Genomic DNA, 23,776 nt, shown 5'->3' with positions numbered 1-23,776 from the left:
ATGACATACGAAGCGTCCCTGAGTCGGCATATCCAAGGACTCTTTAAGACACTACGAGACCACTGTAAAACCAACCGTGGAAAGGCGGACCACTAGACGTCGAACCCCAATCTGATACCATGCATCTGTCGGAAAGATATCCTAGGAGCTACTTGAATTCCCACTTATAAACTCCCGAAACATTCTGGTTATGCAATCAGGTGTTGGGGATATAGGGGACACAAAATATATCACCCAAACTAACAATCCCTAGATCCAGCTGTATCCATCCGTCAACACATAACCAAGAAACCTTCGAAAATCGTGTACCTCAACCTTCGAAAAGCATCCGTTATACGAGTTATGGCAATACTCCCGAACTCCCGCCCCAGTACTGGGTGGCGTCGATGTGATCTCACCAACAACTGCATAAAAGAGATTTTCGATGTCGGCGAAACTCAGGTATTCCAGAACTGCAACGATAAAATTGTGACGACAACACCTCGGAGCTCAACTCCCTGGGACACTGCCACAACCCCTAAATGTCAGGAGGCACCAAGAACAATGTTCTCGTCACAAAACCATCGGAACGATTCTAAGATACCAGCGTGATCCTAAAAAAATTTAGTGAAATTTGAGGAGAGAAGAGTCAAAACTTCTACGTCAGGAGGCATCACCAGAGCGACGAAGGGACTGAGGAGTAAAAAGAATCCTACTCTCCGATATATATAATCCTAAGACTCAAAACATTTTTGTTCTAGACTCAACAACGCCAGCGATTCGATCAAGCAGGGGGCTCCTAAGTCGGGGATGGCTCTGATTACCAACTTGTAACACCCACGATGCGGCTATATCTCCCACGTGTCGAGGCACGACTTAGAGGCATAACCGCATTGTGGTTTTATCGCAAGAAGGTTCATCTTCACACAATCCCATGTAATGAACAAGAATGGGATAAAGAGTTGGCTTACAATCGCCACTTCACACAATACATAATAAATCATACATCAATCAGAGTACACACATAGGTCCGACTACGGAACCAAAAGAAAAGAAGACAACCCCAAATGCTAGATCCCCGATCGTCACAACTGGGCTCCACTACTGATCATCAGGGAATGAAACATAGTAAGGACCAAGTGCTTCATCGAGCCCCCACTTGAGCTCTGTTGCGTCACCTGCACTGGTATCATCGATACCTGCAACTGTTTTGGAAGTATCTGTGAGTCACGAGGACTCAGCAATCTCACACCCGCGAGATCAAGACTATTTAAGCTTAAGGGTAGGAAAGGGTAAGGTGGTGAGGTTGCAGCAGCGACTAAGCATATATGGTGGCTAACATACGCAAATAAGAGCAAGAAGAGGAGCAACGGAACGGTCGTCAACTAGTAATGATCAAGAAGTGATCCTGAACTCCTACTTACGTCAAACATAACCCAAAAGCCGTGTTCTCTTCCCGGACTCCGCCGAAAAGGGACCATCACGGCTACACACACGGTTGATGTATTTTAATTAAGTCAAGTGTCAAGTTCTCTACAACCGGGCATTAACAAATTCCCATCTGCCACATAACCGCGGGCACGGCTCTCGAAAGTTTATACCCTGCGGGGGTGTCCCAACTTAGCCCATTATAAGCTCTCACGGTCAACGAAGGATAAACCTTCTCCCGGGAAGACCCGATCAGTCTCGGAATCCCGGTTACAAGACATTTCGACAATGGTAAAACAAGACCAGCAAAGCCGCCCGATGTGCCAACAAATCCCGATTGGAGCTGCACATATCTCGTTCTCAGGGCACACCGGATAAGTCAAGCGACGAGTAAAACCAGACCTCGAGTTTCCCCGAGGTGGCCCCGCAGGCTGCTCGGTTCGGACCAACACTCAAAGGAGCACTGGTCCGGGGGGGGGTCTAAAATAAAGATGACCCTTGAGTTTGCAGAACCCAAGGGAAAAGGGGATAGGTGGTAGAAAATGGTAAAACCAATGTTGGGCCTTACTAGAGGAGTTTTATTCAAGGCGAACTGTCAAGGGGGTCCCATAAATCACCCAACCGCGTAAGGAACGCAAAATCAAGGAACATAACACCGGTATGACGGAAACTAGGGCGGCAAGAGTGGAACAAAACACCAGGCATAAGGCCGAGCCTTCCACCCTTTACCAAGTATATAGATGCATTAATTAAAATAAGAGATATTGTGATATCCCAACATATCCATGTCCCAACATGGAACAAACTTCATCTTCACCTGCATCTAGCAACGCTATAAGAGGGGCTGAGCAAAAGCGGTAACATAGCCAAACAACGGTTTGCTAGGAATGGTGACAAAGGTTAGAGGTTCATGGCAATTTGGGAGGCTTGATAAGCAAGTGGTAGGTAGCGCGGCATAGCAATAGAGCGAACAGCTAGCAAGCAAAGATAGAAGTGATTTCGAGGGTATGGTCATCTTGCCTGCAAGGTTCTCAGAGTTGTCGAAAGCTTGATCCTCGTAAGCGTACTCAACAGGTTCCTCGTTCACGAACTCGTCTCTCGGCTCTACCCAAAACAATAACACAAGCACGGAACCACAATCAATCACGGGAAATGCACAAGCAACATGATGCAAAACATGTATGTTATGCGAGATATGATATGCGATGCATATGCGTGCTCCGGCAGAAAAATGATGAACAAGGCAGCAACTTGGCAAACCAAGTATGCCACTGGAAAGATGAGATGATTTCGGTCGAAATCGATATAAAGATGACCGGAAACGGATGCACGGTTTGCAAATGGCAAGCAAAACAAGAATGACTCTATTCTGCGATTAACAGCATGATAGCACTTAGAATGCAACAAGCAACTACGCTACGGCACTCCAACATAGCAACAAAGCATATGAAAGTAATCTCAAGGAGATGCTTGACAAAAGATGAGCACTGAGCTACAGCCATATCACAGCACAGCAGGTTCAAACAAGCATGGCAAAAGTGCAAAAGATAACAGGTTCACAGACCTGGTGAAATTACTGGACATGCCTGAAACAGTATCAGGTAGCAATGTTCAGAGTAAGAAATCAACATGCTACAGGAAATTAACATAACAAAACAAGGCATGAAATTAATTTACTTAATGCATAGGACAAAAGTCCCTTACTGACCATAAGCCAAAAAGGAACAGAAGATATGATGGCAACCATGTAAACATAACAAGTTTCGTTAACAGGTTTCAGACTTAGCAGAAAACAGAGCAAGGCAGAAACAGTAATATGAAGGCATCTTGGTGAGCTTGATTCACTCACCACAAAGAAATGCATGACAAAACAAGCATACCTACAACAAGATGACATGTTTATGAAGCTATCCATGGCAAGAGAAAATACATAGCATGAATGGATCAACTACAACAATCTTGGCAAAATTGAATAACACGTAAACAATCTGCCAGGAACATTTTATAGCAAAAGTAGAGCTAGATTAAGACATGATATGGCACTCCATAATTGCAAACAGGGGCATGGATGGATAGAGCACCACTATATCTACAAAACATCCTTAGTGAACATCACCAAAAGGAGCATGGATCTCTCTGTAGTCACCTGGATACGTAGCAACAAAATAACAGCAGTCTCAGACTTAGTAAAATTACTAAGTCCCTGAAATCAGAAACATCACGAAGCCTAGTTTGCATGCTCGTGATAGTCACCACAGAGATCACTAAAATACATGGCATACACCTCTGTAAAGACGGCATGACATAAATCAAAACACATGTAGAGCTCATGCCCATAAAATGCACACATCAAATGCAACAAAAATAACAAATCCTCAAGTTCTGATAAGTAACAGCAGTTAACAGCATATAGCACTCTTGCACCAGAGATTTGGGCATCAAGATGGTCTCAAATGAACATGGCACAATGGAGAAAAATAAAGAGCATCTCGAGACGAACATTTTGATATATTACACGCACGAAACGGAGCTATATGCAGAGAGTTATGAGGCAGTGAATACGAGCACATATTGTAAATATCTCAAGACTTGGAATATTTCGGGAGAGGGGAGAAAGTCAACCTCCCAGATCGGATCGGGCGCAGACGTCGAGGCTGGCGACGGCTCGTCGCCAGAGCTGCCGGAGACGGAGGGGAAGAGGAGGGCGACGAGGCCGGAGAGGGAGGAGACGGCGGGGCACGTCGCCGGAGAGGGGGCGCGGGCTCGGGGGCCGCGCGGAGGCGCGGTCGCGGGCGGCGCCGGTGATGGTGGCGGCGGGCGGGCGGCGGCGGGAACGGGCGGCGGGGCGCTGGAGGAAGAAGGAGGCGCGGGGCGTCGGGCGACGGGCCGGGAGGGCCTCCCGCTGGCTTCGCGGGCTGGCGGCGGGCGCCGGTGTACGGGCGACACGTGGCGGCGTCTGAGTGGCTGTGGGCGGCGGCGGCTTTTGTCCGGCGCCGGGCGGACACGTCCGGCGGCGCGGAGGAGCGGGCTAGGGTTTCGGGGATCCGGAATTTCGGGGAGGCTCACATATTTATAGGTAGAGGGAGCTAGGAGGCTCCAAATGGAGTGCGGTTTTCGCCCACACGATCATGATCGAACGACCGAGGGCATGGAGGTGAAATTGCTGGGTTAGAGGGCTGTTTTGGAGGGTGTTGGGCTGCAACACAAAAGAGGCTTTCGCGGTTACCCGGTTAACCGTTGGAGTACCAAACGACCTCCAAATGGAACGAAACTTGACAGGTGGTCTACCGGTGGTATACCAAGGCCACTTGACAAGACTCGGTCCAATCCGAGAATGTTTAACACCCGCTCACGAAAAAAACAAGAGGGGTGCGCCGGTGAATGTGGGAGTGCCGGATTGCAAAACGGACAACGGGGAAAATGCTGGGATGCATGAGACGAACACGTATGCAAATGAGATGCACATGATGACATGATATGAGATGCATGACATGAACAAAATGCAAAACGAAAAACAAAACCTAACCACGGAGGGAATATCATAACACATAGCCGAAAATGGCAAGAGTTGGAGTTACAAATATGGAAAGTTACATCCGGGGTGTTACACAGATTCAACCAAAGTAATTATATCAGGATCAACAGAGAATTCGTAATCCTTATCTGTAACACAGATAGGGGAAGTAGCAAAAGCAGGGTCAGGTTTCATTCTAGCATTAAGAGATCACTGCTTCCATTTAGCTAGTAATTTCTTAAGATCACTTCCATCATTGCAAGCAAGAATGGCTCAAGCAGATTCTTCATCCAAAACATAACCCTCAGGCACAACAGGCAATTCATATTTATTAGGGGGAGAGTCTTCATCATCACTATCTTCAATATTATCAGTTTCAATAATTTCATTCTCTCTAGGCCTAGCAAGTTGTTCATCAAGAAATTCACCAAGTGGCAGAGTACTATCAGGCATAGAAGTAGTTTCATCATAAGTATCATGCATAGCAGAAGTGGCATCATCAATAACATGCGACATATCAAAATTAATAGCAGAAGCAGGTTTAGGTGTCGCAAGCTTACTCAAAACAGAAGGTGAATCAAGTGCAGAGCTAGATGGCAGTTCCTTACCTCCCCTCGTAGTTGAGGGATAAATTTTTGTTTTCGTGTCTTTCAAGTTCTTCATAGCGACCAGCAGATATAAATCCCAAGTGACTCAAAGAATAGAGCTATGCTCCCCGGCAACGGCGCCAGAAAATAGTCTTGATAACCCACAACTATAGGGGATCGCAACAGTTTTTGAGGTAGAGTATTCAACCCAAATTTATTGATTCGACACAAGGGGAGCCAAAGAATATTCTCAAGTATTAGCAGTTGAGTTGTCAATTCAACCACACCTGGATAACTTAGTATCTGCAGCAAAGTATTTAGTAGTAAAGTAATATGGAAGTAACGGTAATAGTAGCAAAAGTAATATTTTTGGGTTTTGTAGTGGTTGTAACAGTAGCAACGAAAAAGTAAATAAGCGAAGAAAATATGTGAAAAGCTCGTAGGCATTGGATCGGTGATGGAGAATTATGCCGGATGCGGTTCATCATGTAACAATCATAACATACGGTGACATAGAACTAGCTCCAATTCACCAATATAATGTAGGCATGTATTCCGAATATAGTCATACGTGCTTATGGAAAAGAACTTGCATGACATCTTTTGTCCTACCCTCCCGTGGCAGCGGGGTCCTAGCGGAAACTAAGGGATATTAAGGCCTCCTTTTAATAGAGTACCAGACCAAAGCATTAACACATAGTGAATACATGAACTCCTCAAACTATGGTCATCACCGGGAGTGGTCCCGATTACTGTCAGTTCTGGGTTGCCGGATCATAACACATAGTAGGTGACTATAGACTTGCAAGATAGGATCGAGAACTCACATATATTCATGAAAACATAATTGGTTCAGGTCTGAAATCATGGCACTCGGGCCCTAGTGACAAGCATTAAGCATAGCAAAGTCATAGCAACATCAATCTCAGAACATAGTGGACACTAGGGATCAAACCCTAACAAAACTAACTCGATTACATGATAGATCTCATCCAACCCATCACCGTCCAGCAAGCCTACGATGGAATTACTCACGCACGGCGGTGAGCATCATGAAATTGGTGATGGAGGATGGTTGATGATGACGACGACGACGGATTCCCCTCTCCGGAGCACTGAACGGACTCCAGATCAGCCCTCCCGAGAGGTTTTAGGGCTTGGCGGCGGCTCCGTATCATAAAACGCGATGAATCCTTCTCTCTGATTTTTTCTCCCCGAAAGTGAATATATGGAGTTGGAGTTGAGGTCGGTGGAGCGTCAGGGGGCCCACGAGGCAGGGGGGCGCGCCCAGGGGCAGGCGCGCCCCCACCCTCGTGGACAGGGTGTGGGCCCCCTGACGTGGATTCTTCTTCCAATATTTTTAATATTTTCCAAAAATATGTTCCGTGGAGTTTTAGGTCATTTCGAGAACTTTTGTTTCTGCACATAAAAAACACCATAGAAAGTCTGCTGAAAACAGCGTCAGTCCGGGTTAGTTTCATTCAAATAATGCAAGTTAGAGTCCAAAACAAGGGCAAAGGTGTTTGGAAAAGTAGATACGACGGAGACGTATGAAGCGACTAGCGACACAGTTATGTGAGGCACTCTGGAAGGAGGAAGTTTGGCTTAAACAATGTTCGTGGTGGCTTCAGGAGGGCGACCGAAACACGGGTTATTTCCAAGCGCAGGCAGCCCATAGGAAAAGAATTACTCGCATTATTTCACTGGGAAAAGGCAAATGGGCAGGTCTGTGTTGAGCCAGAGGAAGTAAAGTCAGAAATCAGTAGTTTCTACCACATGTTATATCAGACCCATGCATGAACTCCTTGATTTTGTTGAGCGTCATATTATTGATGTCATGAATGAGTTACTTGAGAAACATTATGTAGCCAAGGAAGTCAAAAAAACTTTGTTCGATTGGCACCGTCAAAGGCCCCGGGCGTTGACGGGTTTACAACAGGATTCTACCAATAGCATTGGGATATTCTAGGAGAGGATATCACCAAGGCTGTGTTGGATTTTTTTGAGTGGTGGAGAACTACTGATACGTCTCTGTCGTATCTACTTTTCCTAACGCTTGTCCTCTTATTTTGGACTCTAATTTGCAAGATTTTAATGAAACTAACCCGGACTGACGCTATTTTCAGCAGAACTACTATGGTGTTGTTTTTGTGCAGAAATAAAAGTTCTCAGATTGGAACGAAACTTTGCGAGGATTTTTTATATAATACTATCACATATGCCAGTGCGTTGCAACGGGAAAAATTGATGTTTTGTGCAAGCATAATGTCACACATTACCGGATTCACTATGAAGAACATGCTGCAATGAAGCATCCTTCTACAAAATGAACACAAAAATATGTGATGCAATTTAGCCATGTTCATATTTTCTTTGTCGGGCATAATCTCCCACTGACTCCATTTAAGTACAATCCTTTCTTTACTTACCATGACGTCCTCACCCGTTTTAGTCGGGAATTAAATCCTTCATTTTCTAATTTAGTAACCCCAACACATTGAAGCCTATAGATCCTTCCTTTTAATTATCCTACCTTTTTACCTCAAATCCTTCCTTTAATTAGCCTCATCTATTTGAATATTCTATTTATTAAGACCACAATATTTTCTTTTAATTACTTCACCGGTTTACCCATAATCCTTTCTTTAATTAGCCACATCCGTTTAAATATTCTATTTAATCCCACAATCCTTCCTTCAATTAGATCATTCGCTTAATTAGCTCGCCCTAAACATGAGGATTTCACTCCTATATTTAGAGCAAGTTGGGATTAGTAAATGTGAAAGGTGCATAGGTCGTTGGTTGTTACATCGAAGAGCCAGACAGGAGGTCCTGTGTATAATTCCACAATGTTGATTTATTTTGACCCACTTATTTTTGGCGCAGCCAGACAGGAGGTCCTGTGTACAATTCCCACAATGATGATTTATTTTGACACAATTATTTTTCGCGGTCTCTATGAAAGCCCATAAAAGGCCCATCAACATACAAGTACCTAGCCCAGATCGCTTAGCGTGTGTACAAGCCAACAGTGCGAAAATTTAGCGTGCACTCAAACCAAACGAAAAGGACTAAACCGGACCAAGAATACCTATTCCCTTTAATAGTAGGTGTAGATATGAAAAATACTGGAGCCACGAACCACCGAAGGGGGCACCTGGGTGGGCACAACCCACCAGGGCGCCCCTGACGGTGTCCTGGACTAGGGGGTACTCACCACGTCGTCTCCCAACCAGCTGGATCGGGCCGAGGACCCCCATGGCGGTTCACTATTGGGCCAGTTCAGACAGTTCATGCCGCATACAAGGAGGATTCTACAAGACTTGGCGCCCAAGACAAGGACTCCTCTAAACCCTAGGCCTACGGTGCATATATAAACCGAGGCCAGGCTAGTCAATAGACAATCTCATATTCATTACTGCAATCTCGTGGCAGATACATATACTCTATAATACACCCATATGAATACAATCAAAAGCAGCATGTAGGGTATTATCTCATCAAGAGAGCCCGAAGCTGGGTAAAACCCCGTGTCAATGTTACCATCGCTCCCAGACGCCTAGCTTAGGACCCCTACTACGAGATACACCGAATATTGAACCGACATTGGTGATTTTATTGAGAGCCTGCTGGCGGTCACCACGGGGCGATGGGAATTCGGATCGTCTCCGGCACGATCTACGCATCGGAGCCGAGCTTTATGGTCGATGTCGGCATCTTTTTTCGCCGGCTCGACTGGTCACCTTGGCTTAACCAAGGACTATGCCCTACCTCCAATCATCATGTTCGGATGAGGGCCTTCGTCAACATCAACTCCGATCTCTATCATGATCATGGAAGAATCATCCATGGTGCTCGGGGGCTCAACGTCAACATTGCCCTCGGGCGACCATGCTGTTTTTTCCGAACAGGAAACTTGTATCCGCGGCCACCACCTCCTCGAGCATCGCTTTGACGATTCCTTTGGTGGAATTGTGCGGAATTAAGTGTACAACAACCATGCCAAATTTCGTCGAGTTCCGATGTAGGAATCTCTGACAATCTACAATATTACCGGAGCCCTGTCAAATCTGGACGGGAATCTGGACGAGTTTAGGGCGTGGTCTCCAGAGCCCAGCTCGGAGGTCCTTTGGAACATCCAACCGTTCATCTTCTGCGGAATTCCCATATCTACCACCCCTCCAAATTTCAGCTCAATCCGACGGTTTAAACTCCGGGAACCTTCCGATGAGTGGACCAATTTTCGGATCTGTTTTCTGCGATAACACGAATCCGGCCCAAGTTCATGTTTCTTTATGAACGGAATATTGGACAACCCTTTTGAAGGAATTTTTCTAGGGTATTGTGCGTTGTTTTTAAACACGTACCCATAAAATTTTAAGCCTCCTCCGAGGTAATCTTCACCATCATGCTGGTGTCAAACCAGTCTGGCAATATTGCTCCATGGCTGCCGACCTGCGCTAGACACGTCGCCGCTTTGTTGAGCCGAGCTCAACTTCTTCGATCATCATCTCGGCAAGCCGAACAAGAGTTCGGCATCGCGAAGGATAAATCATCACCAACATCGCTGCCCCACGGATTACACGGAGCGGGCACACCGGCATCGCCGCATGGTCACTTCATCAAGCTGGCATTGACCGCGTCACAAGTCACGACTTGCGTCAGCATGGCCGCACTTTTGTTTCTTCAAGCTGATGTCCATCATGCTGACCTGCTTCAACACCTCGGCTGACATGGCAACAGCAACATCTCCTCACCGACCTGCTCCGTCACCTCGGCTGGACCGGGGACTTGGCTATTTCTTCATCAACATACTCTGGTGACTTCGGCGTCAACAACCGACCAGCTTCATCACATTAGCTGGACCGAGGGCTTTGTCTCGGCAAGCCAACCTTTGCCAGCATGGCCATGCCGTCGCTTTATCGCCCATCAGGCAATGGGTGTGCGGATCGAGTCCCAATTTTGGGAGTCACCTTTCTTCGGATTGCTACAACAAATAAACCAGGTGCTATTTATCCTAGCAATTTTGCTTGTTTGGGTTTATTATTCCTAAGGAATTATTACTCTGGTTTGTTCCATTATCTGTATGTAGGTCTATCAAATGGTGGCTGGATTAACGATGGTCACATGGTGGTTCGGTAATGGACTTCGACTACCTCACGTGGTCTCTTCGGCAAGCTGACGCCGTCGTCCCAATCGGCGTAAATCGGCTCGCGTGATCACCTTGTTGGTCATGTTGCCATACCGACGTGTTCGGTTGCCTCGGGGACTTTGGCATCGTTGAGAGAGCTCTACCTCATTGAGTGTTCGGCACACAGGCCATATGTCTTTTATTACTCACTTTGCATAAATTATTAATTATGCAACATTTTTTTATATTTATTATTATCTCTGGCTTGCACTATTTTCTGTGCACAGATAAAGGATCCGGATCGGGCAGCACTGTCACCTCTGCGTACCGACGTACCACGTCACCTCGGCTGGACCGCGGGCTTCGTCATCACATTAACCCATGCCGGGGACTTCGGCGTCACACTGCGGGCCTGCATTGGCCGTGCTATGTCGCCACTTTGGAGTGCCGAGCTCTTCGCTCCGCCACCTCGGCACCGGCTTGGGGGCTGCGACCTTGTCCCACCATATGCTCGGGCCGTGCATCGACAGCAAGCACATTAATCAGCTAAGTCGCTTTTATGCTCAGAATGTTCAATTTTAAATTTTGTTCGGTTCGACCAAGCATTATACTTTTTTTGGCAAAAAGTTGTATGTGCAAAACTTCCTTGTCAAAACTTTGTTTGTGACACACAAATTCGAATACCCCGTCTACTTGGGGGCTTCCTTTATGAAGCCTTTGCTCTTGCATATGATTATACTTGTATGGCTTCGTTCCTTGTTCGTGTATTACGCCACAATATGCACTATGTTGACTTAAGTGTTCCGCAAGCTGGGTTGCCTTGCTCCTGTGTTTGCCCCTACGTTCCCGATTGTTCGGCTAGGGATTAAAGGGAGCACCTCTGCGATTGTCACGATCGGGTCATCCGAGCTCGGACCTCAGACTGGGTGAAGCCGAAAGCTAGCACTCTTATTGTTTTCTATTATGGTCGGCACACAACAGAACTCATGAGTACAAAAAATCTATTGCACAAGTCTCATAGTAAAAGTGAGCAACCGAAGAAAGGTATAGGTGGAGGTACTATTTTCTTCGAAGATGCTTCTTACACTTCGTCAGTAATATAGCATAAGTTCCCTGAGCGCGCTTTGTCTGTTACAGCCTTATGGCCTAATTGCCTGGTTATCGGAAACACCGTCGATATTCTCGATAGGTGGAGTACATAACATTTTTCGGTCCTTGACCGAAGAGGGAGAAGCCGACGGTCGGTTAAGACGCATTTAAAGTTCGGGTGAACATATATATGATATAAGTACTTCCGTACATACAATCATTATACATAAAATTATTTTGCCCAAGTCACTCCGGGGCTCTTAAATTAGTATGAGTCGTTTTATAATAAATGTTTTCTTCTTGGTCATTGCAAAATCTTTTTCTATCACTCCTTTTTTCGACACGAGTGTGTGGTCAATAGCCGGGGAGCCTAGTCTCTCTCTCAAAGCCGTTCGAGTTTAGTTCGCTAAACTTGCCTAACGAGCAGTACTCCGCCTTCGGGATAGGAGGTTACAGCCGTGGGCTGACCCGCTTGAGGTCTTCAAATCGGATTTGTCATATTAATGCATGACAGAAGCACCCCTTTTTTGACCAATTTTCAGATTGGCACCAAACACTTGATCTAATTTGGACGCCAAGTCTTCGGTCAATAGTTGGGTTGCCCGGCTCTTGTGCTTGCCTCCTATGTTCCGCTTTGTTCAGCTAGGTGTGCAAAGGGAGAACCATTGCGATTGTGCTTCCAGCTCGCATGGTTAAGCACCTCAGTGGAGAAAGCTGAAAACTGACTGTCACAATAAGCGTAAACTGGTCAGCGATCCGATGACTATGTTAAATGACGGGCCATTCATAACATTGGCCGAAGTGTTTACGGCTTGACCTCGGCTGTCGCCGAACACTAACTGGGGGCTCGGAGCTAGCTTCCCCATTTTAAAGCTCCTATGACTAAGTGAAAGTTATAAAGCCCGCATATCTGATGGCCTCATTTCCGCTAACACAACCGCCTTCGGGCATCGAGACGTCGGCTAAGCGTTGTTTTGTTATTGCGAAAACACCCTGCGTAGCATCTACAATGGGGCGGAAGCCGACGATGGGCCACTTTCAACTAATAAACGGTCGCAACGGAGTCAAAATAAACATACCATCGGAGTTTGTATTTAATATACAAAGGCTGCCTTCCGTAATCATCCTTATAAATCCATACATATGCATCAATTTGACTTAAGATTTTGGCCAAGCTGGGTTGCGTGGCTCCTGTGCTTACCCCTACGTTCCCGATTATTCGGCTAGGCGGTAAAGGGAGCACCTCTATGATTGTTACTACCGGGTCATCCGAGTTAGTACCTCAGACTGGGTGAAGCCGAAAGCTAGCAATCTTAAAGGATCACATCGGTCGGCAATGACGGAAGTAAAAAATTTGGTTCATTAGTACCATAGAGTTCGGGAACTTTCGCCGAACTAAATCCTCAATATTTTCCTCCCACATTGATCGGAGGTGAGTTTTCATGATCATGATAAGCATGACGACCCAAAGAAAGGAACCGATAGTGGGACTATTTTCTTTGGAAGATGTTTCTTACGTTAAAACGTAATATAACATATCTCTCCGTGTACCTTTGTTTATAAAACCGTATGACCGGATTGCCTTGTTTGCCGTAAAACTTTGCCCTTATAACGTCTTTATAAAGTAGGACAAACACTCCCCAGCTACTGGCCGAGGAGGTTGAAGCCGATGGTCGGTCAGCAAAGTTTTGTACAATGCGGATTTGAGCATTAATGATGAAAAGTACTTGGATACATAGAATCATTACACATAAAAATTGCGAGTAAAATCCATTTACTGCAATCCATCTTTTAAACCCCTTGGGGCCTACCTTGGCGAGCTCGGATTTCGACCAGCTCTAAACTCTTTTAAGAGACCTTTATTCTCTTTCCGAGAAGTTTGTTTTAAACACAACAAAATTTTCTGTCAAACGGATATCGATCCTTAATTCGGCCACCCGTGCCCACATTAAGGCTCGGGGGATACTGGGCTTTGCGCTCATTATTTACAAATATTAAAGGAGCACATCGATCCCCTAATCTCGTGTTTCCACCCGACCAGTGTCTCAGGGGCTATTGCATTGCCTATTTAATGCAGAAAATTCAAAGTGCTCAGTGTTCGGCATAACCGAACTATGGACAAGCGCGTCTTCGGACGACAATAAGTACCATATGGGACTTATCCGGCATCAAGCTGATATATCACGGCGACTTCTCACGACCCTCTCTCAGGGGCCCGTCCGCCGATCACTATTACCTCTAATATATTACACTGTGTTTCTATTCCTATGTATGCTACTGAGCTAGGAGTTGATACTCAGGCCGATTTCACGACCTGGGCCTCTGGGGGCTACCAGGATCAGTAGTTTTATGTTTTCCTTCAGGTGCTTCTCGAATTTTAGGCCGATAGACACCTTGAGGGCTACTGGAAATACATCTCGTCAGCAAATAAATTTATACGCATCGGAAATAAAATCTGCAAACAATCAGCCCATGACCGAGGTGCTGAGCCACCTTGGAAGCAGTTCGGCATATAGCTCAGATGCAAGTGGCTGGCTCCTTAGAGGGCATTTCCGGCATTAAGCTCGGCTAACACTTTTTTGAACCAAGGTGATCTATGACACCTCGGACATAGTCCGGCATTGGAGCTTGGACATAGTCCGGTGTTGGAGCTCGGATATAGTCCGGCACTGGAGCTCGGATGCAGTTCGGCATTGGAGCTCGACTATGACAGTACTCTTCAGATACAGTCCGGCATTGGAGCTCGGATATATTCTGGCGTTGGAGCTCAGAAGCGATCCGGCGTTGGTGCTCGGCTGCAAAAGATACCTGGAATGCAGTCCGGCGTTGGAGCTTGGATGCAAGAGGACACTGCCGCCCGGGAACAACTTCAAACCCGTGGTGTGGCGTAAAAATAACAGGGCATTGATAAAGCCCGGAAACTTAAAGGGACTCCTAGGATACCTGACGTGTAAACTCTTCGGATGCACTTCGGCGATCCTCGAGATCGAAGATGAGAAGATTTGTTGAACCAGTTTTCAAGACCGACGATCGAAGATGAAGAACAATTCAGAAGAATCGAGGAGCATCCCCAACTTGAAGACCGGTTCAGGGGGCTACTGACGGTGTCCTGGACTAGGGGGTACCCACCACGTCGTCTCCCGACCAGCTAGATCGGGCCGAGGACCCCCATGGTGGTTCACTATTGGGCCAGTTCGGACAGCCCATGCCGCATACAAGGAGGATTCTACAAGACTTGGCGCCCAAGACAAGGACTCCTCTAAACCCTAGGCCTACGGTGCATATATAAACCGAGGCCAGGCTAGTCAATAGACAATCTCATATTCATTACTACAATCTCGTGGCAGATACATATACTCTGCACTACACCCATATGAATACAATCAAAAGCAGCATGTAGGGTATTATCTCATCAAGAGAGCCCGAAGCTGGGTAAAACCCTGTGTCCATGTTACCATCGCTCCCAGATGCCTAGCTTAGGACCCCTACTACGAGATATGCCGGATATTGAACCGACAGCCCCCCCTCCAGGCGCACCCAGGTGGGTTGTCTCAACCTAGTGGCCCCACAGACTTCAACCCTGATACTATAAAATCACATATTCAGAGAAAAAAATCAGGGAGAAAGAATTATCACGTTTCACGAGACGGAGCCGCCGCCACCTCCTGTTCTTCATCGGGAGGCCAGATATGGAGTTCGTTTGGGGCTCCGGAGAGGGGGATCTTCGATCTTTGTCATCACCAACCCTTATCCATCGCAAATTCCATGATGCTCCCCACTGGGAGTGAGTAATTCCTTTGTAGGCTCACTAGTCGGTGAGGAGTTGGATGAGATTCATCATGTAATCGAGTTAGTTTTGTTAGGGCTTGATCCCTAGTATCCATTCTGTTCTGAGATTGATGTTGTTAAGACTTTGCCATGCTTAATGCTTGTCACTTTGGGCCCGGGTGCCATGATTTCAGATCTGAACCGTTTATGTTATCACCATTATATCTATGTTCTAGATCCGATCTTGCAAGTTATAGTCACCTACTACGTGTTATGATCCGGCAACCCCGGAGTCACAGAAGTCTGGACACTTCCCGATGATGACCGTAGTTTGAGGAGTTCATGTATTCACTATGTGTAATGCTTTGTTCCAGTTCTCTATTAAAAGGAGGCCTTAATATCCCTTTGTTTCTAATTGGACCCCGCTGCCACGGGAGGGTAGGACAAAAGATGTCATGCAAGTTCTTTCCATAAGCACGTATGACTATTTACGGAATACATGCCTACATTATATTTATGAAGTGGAACTAGTGCCATATCGCCCTAGGTTATGACTATTATATGATGAATATCATCCAACGAATTCACCAATCCAATGCCTATGAATTTCTCTCATATTGTTCCTGCTAAGTTACTACTGCTATTGTGCTATTGTTACGGTTACACTTGTTACAAAATCATTGCTATCACTGTCACTATTTTTGTTGCTACTACTATCAAAACTATCATCCTACTTTGCTACTGATCACTCTGCTGCAGATAATTAATCTCTAGGTGTGGTTGAATTGACATCTCAGCTGCTAATACTTGCAAATATTCTTTGGCTCCCCTTTTGTCAACTCAATAAATTTGGGTTGAATACTCTACCCTTGAAAACTATTGCGATCCCCTATACTTGTGGGTTATCAACTACCTAGCTATGGGGTTGAATGATACAACAATCACGCTAATCCCTAAGGTTCGTAATCCTCAGAAAATATCCCTGTTTAGACCGATTGATCTTTGTCCTATTCTATATAAAATTGCGGTGAAAGCTATTGCAAATCCTATCAAAAATATTCTGGATGAGATGATCGGGGAAGAGCAAAGTGTTTTCGTCCCGGGTCATTTAGTTGCAGACAATGTTCTCGCCGCTTACGAAAGTATACATGCGATCAAGATGCGGAAAAAAAAGGCAAGAACTCATGTTGTGCAGTTAAATTCGACATGCTTAAGGCCTACGATCGAGTGGAATGGCATTATCTTGAAGCTATGCTCTCTAAACTTGGCTTCAGTGATCGTTTCATCCGAATAGTGATGAATTGTGTGACCTCCGTCAGGTTCACGATAAAGGTTAACAGTGAGATTTTCCCATACTTTACTCCATAAAGAGTTCTCCGACAGGGGAATCCAATATCACCACATTTGCTCCTCTTATGTGCCTAGTGCCTTCCTTCTTTGCTAAATAATTATGGTGGTCTACACATTGATAGAGGAATTCAGGTTAGTATTCATGCACCTAGGATTAATCATATCCCATTCGCTGACGACAGTTTGATCTTTCTCACTGCAAAAACTCCAAGTGCAGAGAGACTCACTGATATTCATCGGATCTATGATGATTGTTCTGGTCAAGCAGTGAAGCGGGAAAAGAGCTCAATTTATTTTAGTGGCAATACTACATTGCCCCGTCGCGAGTCCCTGAAGCAAACTCTTGGTATTTCAGTGGAAGCGTTCTCTGAATGTTATTTGGGTCTCCCGACGGATATTGGCTGAATTACAAGTGGTACTTCTGTGCATATTAATGAGAGAAGCATAAGCAAAATGTAGGGTTCGGTCAGAGAGGACTCTAGCATGCGCAGCAAGGGAAGTGCTTTTGTAATCTATTGTTCAGTCCATTCCAACATACAACATGGGTTGCTTTTTGCTGACAAAAAAGGTATGCAAGAGTCTGACTTCTTGCATGGCCAAGTATTGGTGGGGAAGTTCTTTGGATAAGCGATCGCCTCACTGGATCTCTTGGGAGAAACTTGCTACACTAAAGATCAAAGGTGGCATGGGATTTCGAGACTTGAAACTCTTTAATCTGGCTATGCTTTGTAAACAAGGATGGTGTTTGTTGACCCATCCGAATCCCTGTGCTCGAGAGTGCTAAAAGGGAACTATTTTCCCGCTACATATTTTCTCCATGCGATGGTGCCCGCACGTGCTTCTGCTACTTGGCGGGCTATTGTGGCTAGGAGAGAGGCTCTTAACGTTGGTCTAATTCATCGTGTAGGGGACAAATCCACGATTGAGACATGGACTGACAGCGGGATCCCCAATACGACTACACTCAAGCCTATGGGACGATTAGGCGTTGCCCATTTCACTAGAGTTTCAGAGCTTATTGATGAATGTACTGGTAACTGGTATGTGCAAATTATTCGACATAACTTCCTACAACTGGATGTTGAAGCAATACTTAATATACCCCTTAATCCGGCAGGAGGCAATGACACCCTTGCATGGGCGTTGGAAAAGTCAGGCATCTATACTATGACATCTGTGTGTTGTTCTCTGGTGACTCGTAATGAGCATAGAGCTCTAGAGGAAGGGACGGTCATGGAAACTTCATCGGCAAATAAACAGCTGTGGAATGCTCTCTGGAAACTTAATGTGGTTCCTAAAGTGTGAGTTTTCTGGTGGAGAGTGCTTCGCAGTATCTTACCAGACTCATTCACTCTAAGGTACAGACACATTAAAACTTTGACCCGATGTGATGTATGTCAGGCCATGGACGAGGATTTGTTGCATGCACTCATAACTTTCACGCATGCAGAAAGCTTTTGGGTTGCAGCAAGGCTGTGACTTGGTCTTCAACTGTCACGGTTTTGTTGGAGCATATGTTCTCTGAGAGTGGTACATGCAAGTTTATCACCATTATGAACACTATTTGGTCTTCTTGTAACAGGTGGACACATGATCAAGGCGGCTATGATCCTGTGCAGGCTATTAAATGGGTGCATGAATCTTTGTCTATTTTAGAGATGCCACCGAGCCGGACGAAATCACTGGCGAACCAGTGTTGGAGACCACTTGAGCCCGGTAGGATCACTATCAACACAGATGGGTCTATCAACTCTGAATTACGGATGGGAGGTGCGGGTGGGTTAGCCCGATCTCATCTTGTTTCTAGGAGCTTGGAGAAAACCCCTATCCTTCCGGGAGGGGGTGATCTCCGCCCAAATCCGATGATATTCACATGTGATCATGGAGGTTGACTACATGGAATTGGTCAACCTATGGAAGTCGTGCAACAACACTCATTCTATTGTTGCACCTATCTAAGAGAATTAGAGGGGATTGTCCCTAGTTTTGTTTCTTTTTTGGTTACTCATGTCGGAAGTGATTTGAACGTTCCCGCATATATATGTGCTCAGCATGCTAGTTAAGTAGACAGGACAGACAGTTTGCTTGATCAAAGCCTTGAGTTTCTTGTCAGTAGTCTTCAGGCGGATTGTAACCTGATTCTAGTTAATTAATAAAGCTCTCTAGTTCATTGAAAAAAAGACCACGTGCAGTCTTCGAATTATCATGTTGGATGCATCAGATCCACACCCACCAAACCCCTCTCTCCTTGATCGTCAAGTAGTTTTTCATGGCAATACATGTCTCATTTATATCATAAGGGTCATCATACAAGCCACGTACATACCGACCTGGCAAAACTGAACAAATAGCAGAACTCTAGTCTTTCCACAAAGTAGCACCAACCAAGAAGTACAATTACAAACAAGACCGAAAAAACCTCCGAAATTAATCAGTTTTGTTTTCAGTCCAAGCACTTAAATTCCGTGCGATCGTACTAGTATATACTATATAGAAGTAGGAAAAAAAGGAGCCAGAATTGACAATCCAAAAAAAGTAGCCCGTCGGTCGATTGCATCCCACTAACAGCCTCACCTTTTCAGCCTCAGACCCCCTTCAGATCGCCCCCTGAAGGGCTAGCCATGTCGAGACTCGGGCCGAAAAGCAGGCTATGCATGGAAAATCGTCCAGATTTAGGCAAAAATTGGTGGGCCTTGTAGAGGCTCACATTTCCGGCTTTTTCCTCAGTTCCTCGTACCAGGCGAGAGGTAGGCTAGTTTTCTCCATTTTCGATCAGAGTTAAGCTGGTTTATTCTAGTTCTTCCTTTCCTGTCTCGGCTTTAGGCCCCGGTTGGAATGTCGTTCCCCAGGAAAAACCATGTGTAAAACATACACCCGTAAAATAAAATTGGGCGATCTTCCATTACATTCTTGGATCATCGCTTTTAGCCTGGAAATTTCAAATAATAAATTTATATTTCATCAATTTTCGAAGCACGCCTCCACCCATTGTTTTTCTCCCCCGTGTCGCCTCTCCCTCCACTGGTACGCGTCGGTCGTAAACAAATGGTTTTTAACCCCTTTCTGCGGCGACATTTGGAACTGTCGCGAAGTGAGTGTGGGCGATAGGGGGGTCCTTCCCACACGACCCAGAAACCGTCGGGGATAGGGCCCCTACAGTACTCGTACTTGTTTCTTCTCGCATTGCCATCGCAGTCGGTATTCTGTGGTGCAACGTTTACGATGCGCGGCCCATCACAAACGGTTCACTATTATAGAACGTGTATGATGCACGGCCCATCACAAACGGTTCACTGTTAAGAAGATTAGCTAATCGTTGTACAAGTGTCGGACAGGATTACGAGGCGTCGGATCATCATAACATCGTCGTACACGACAACTATCGCACACGCTATTCTGTGGTGCAATGTTTATGATGCATACTTCATCAGAAACAGTTCATGGTTGCGAATCGTGTACGATAAGGCAACTAACACAAACATTTAGTTTGCCTGCATCATTTGTGATATTGTCTGACATCACACACGCTTTGCAAACAGCAACTGTGTGCATGCTTGCACACGTTTCCTCTCTGTGAACCGTCTCGGATTATGGTGCATATCACAAACGTTTGTGTTTTACCAACCGTGTGTGCCGTAACCTGGAGAGCGTAATTTCACCGTAAATTAATTGCTGCTTTTTCAAATTATACCGGATTTGAATTTGAATTTGAATGTATGCTACAGCTTTATTCATATCCATTAGGTTCAAACAACCAATGCATTATTTGATTCATAGGTACATATGTTCAAGAATTACATAAGAACCAAATAAAGAATGATTAACTACAGTTGTATACTTGTACTATTAAAGACGGTAAAGAAAGAGGCGAAATATATTCTGGTTGCTGAAGAAGGTGAAGCAGAATGCCCATATTGTGCCCTCCTCCATGCAGAAGGCACGCACGACTCTAGTCCAACCCCTTGTGATGGCCGACTGCCCATCCTTCACGATCTTTATGAAAACATCTAGATAATCATCGTGTTCTGGTAGAAATACTTTAACCTTTGCATGCCCACCAATCATGTAGTTTGAGAGGTAATCTTGAGTAAACTGCTTAGGCAACCACTGCAAAGGAAAAAGATTCAGACATTGTCATCTAACACTGTCGGATGTGGGGTTCCGGAAAACCCTTAAGGTTCGAACACTGGGGTGCGTGCGAAGTCTTTCGCTCCTACCGATCTACGCTCTAGCTTCCCAAGATCTCGCGGACGAACTCGGCGAACTCGCAACAAAGAAAGACACGAGGTTTATACTAGTTCGGGCCACTGTTGTGGTGTAATACCCTACTCCAGTGTGGTGGTGGTGGATTGCCTCTTGGGCTGATGATGAACAGTACAAGGGAAGAACAGCCTCCTGAGGTTGAGGTCTTCTTGTGTCTAGGCCCTCGATCGGGTTGGATCAAGCTAAGATGAGATGAGGTGAGACCAGCTGATCCCCCCTCCTTGGTGGCTAGCTCTACTTATATAGGCCTTGGTCCTCTTCCCAAATGTCGAGCGGGAAGGGAGCCAACAACGGCGGGCAAATTTGAAGGGGGACAGCTAGTACAAGCTATCCTGACAAAAGCGGTCTTCACCTGCGAAAAGCTTTGGTGGTGACGCTGCCTTGGGCTCCACGATGACCTCCGTCTTGCCGTCCTCCTGGTCTTGGTCTCGTTGCACCAATATAGCAACCTTTGCCTGATGCCTCGGTACTCTTTGCCCGTGTTGGCCTCTTTAGCACCAAAGAGGAAATAAGGACGCTGCGCGCGTTGGCGCCCGCCTGGTGCCGTTCGTCATGGCTCACGTCATGAGAGCCTCGTGAGGTTTTGCCCCGCCTTGATATCTCCGCTCCTCGCGAGCCTGCCTGGCTAGGCTACTCCAGAGGAGTTCTTGCGTCGTCCCCCTCGTGAGGCTTGGACCCTCGCGAGTGTCTTGAATGCCTTGTTGATGAAGATGGGTCGTACGGCCTGCAGGCTTGGTCACGTTGTGGGCCGCAGGCATGCAAGTCTGGGGACCCCTGTTCCCAGAACGCTGACAGTAGCCCCGGGCCCAAGGTGCGCTCGGGCTTGGTTTCGTGGCGAAGCCAAGGGTCAAGTTCGGAGCACCGCGGGCCCCAAAAGCCTGCGGCCTCGGTTGACGTGTGGCAGTTGATTGGATGTGGGCGTCTCTGCTTCCCCACGCTGCCTTTGAATCCGCCTAGCTATGCGGTCCCCGAGGCCTACACAGTTATTCCTCCGTCGTCCGCGCCTTGCTTCCCCAATCCCCCTGCTTCCTCGAGACTCTCTTTCGCTTCTCCAATCTGACTTGCGCTCCGCCTGCTCCATCGCCATGGCGCCGAAACAAGCTGAAAAGGGGAAGAGACCTCTATATCTGCCTGTTGCGCCTCCGTCCTTTGCGCCGGCGCTCGGCCGGTCTCGGGTGCTCAACGACGAGGCCATGGACAATGTGCGCCCGATGCTTGCTTCCAGCTTCAACGAGTGGGGGGAGACGGTGGCTTGGCCTGCGTCTCGCACTCGCACGGCTCAGGCGGCCACCGAAGTCCCAATCTGAATAGATGCCCTCTGGGCTGGCCTGATTCCTCCCTTCTCCGCCTTCTTCAACGTGGTGCTTGAGCATTATCAGATCCACATGCTGCATCTTGACCCTCATTCCGTGACTCTCCTTGCTGTCTTCGCCTTCGTGTGCGAAGCCATGGTTGGCATAGCCCCTTCTGTGGCCCTCCTCCGCCATTTCTTCTCATTGCATCTGATCGACCCTCATCAAAGCTCAGGGTGCGTGAGCTTCCAGGCCGTGGCCGCGACGGCGGGCGAGGGGATCGACTTCGAGCTTCCTCCATCCACAGGCGAATTTCGGACACGATGGGTGTTCGTCGATGCCGGCGTGCTCAGTCCTCTGCTTCAGGCATCGCCAGGGCCCACTGTTCCTAACTTCGGCTAGAGCCATCAGCGGCTCACGAGCCCACGCCTTGCCCATGTTTGGCTCAGGTTGAGGTTGCTAAAGGATCGCGGCGTGACCGCGCCGATGGTGGTGAAGGAATTCGTCAAGCGCCGGGTTGCTCCGCTTCAGCGCCATTCCTGCCCAATGTGGACCTTGCTCAACAGCCAGGACCACATGAGGTTTCAGGAGTTTGGGCTCCTTCTCGGGACGCGGCAGACAGTGCTCCAGGTCCTGACGGGTGTCCCTTTGCTGGTCGAACTGCCTGGGAAGAATTGCTTACTGTACCACTGCAAGAACAAGGATGAATTTGTAGAGAATATGCCTCCTTTTGATGAGTGGGGGCCGTGGCCGATCGGCCAGGAGGGGCCTCGTGAGAACCCCATCGTCGTGGTTCCTTTCCTTACCCCTGGTGTTGAGCTCGCCCCTAGCGACGGTGAAGGTGGGCGAGCTCCGGCGGAGACCGGTGGCTCGAGTGCTGAGGAGCACGTGCCGAGTGGGGATCCTGGGGCATCGTCCTCAGGAGCCTGCCACCCACCTCCTGAGGCGACGGTTGCTGAGGAGACGCAGCATGCGACTCCCGAGGCCAAGGCTCCAGGAGCCTCGGGAGGTCGTGGTGAAACGGTGCCCGGCAGTTTGCTGCAACCGGGCACCCCTGAAGATATCCTTCCGAGCTCTTCTTTGGCCCCGCTGCGCACCGGCCGTCACGTCCAGCGTTTTGGTCATCTTTGTGTGGACTTCGAGGAGCTCCGCAAGAGGAAAGGATCCACTAGCGGCAGCAACATCTTTGGACCGCTGAAGCGGAGGAAGTACATCGCCGTTGACGTGTAAGTATCATATCGCTGTGGCTCCTTGTGTGTTGTTTTTCATCTCCTGACGTCAGTTCTTCAGGGCTCCTTCCGTCGAGGCGGCTGCGCCTCCTGAGAAATGGCCTCCTCCTTCCTTGACTCCCCCCATCGGCCTTGAGCGTTCCTGG

This window comes from Triticum aestivum, chromosome 7D (genome assembly GCF_018294505.1).
Source record: "Triticum aestivum cultivar Chinese Spring chromosome 7D, IWGSC CS RefSeq v2.1, whole genome shotgun sequence".
In the NCBI taxonomy this organism is placed as follows: Eukaryota; Viridiplantae; Streptophyta; class Magnoliopsida; order Poales; family Poaceae; genus Triticum; species Triticum aestivum.
Note: the sequence above shows the minus strand (reverse complement) of the source record.